The following is a 368-nucleotide window of genomic DNA, read 5'->3' as shown; positions in this document are numbered from 1 at the left end:
AAAAGAATACATTTGAATCAGTTCTAATGAAGTGGATAAAACTGGAGCCTATTATACAGAGTGAAGTAAATCAGAAAGAAAAACACCAATACAGTTTACTAACACATATATTTGGAATTTAGAAAGATAGATGGTAATGATGACCCTATATATGAGACAGCAAAAGAGACACAGATGTAAAGAACAGTCTATTGGACTCTGTGAGAGAAGGTGAGGGTGGGATGATTTGAGAGAATAGCATTGAAACGTGTATATTATCATTTGTGAAACAGATCACCAGCCCAGGGTTGATGCATGACACAGAGTGCTCAGGGCTGGTGCACTGGAATGACCCTGAGGGATGGAATGGGGAGGGAGGCGGGAGGGGG

This window comes from Bison bison, unplaced genomic scaffold (genome assembly GCF_000754665.1).
Source record: "Bison bison bison isolate TAMUID 2011002044 unplaced genomic scaffold, Bison_UMD1.0 scf7180017862549, whole genome shotgun sequence".
Lineage (NCBI taxonomy): Eukaryota > Metazoa > Chordata > Mammalia > Artiodactyla > Bovidae > Bison > Bison bison.
The sequence above is the reverse complement of the archived record's forward strand: the minus strand, read 5'-3'. Positions refer to the sequence as shown.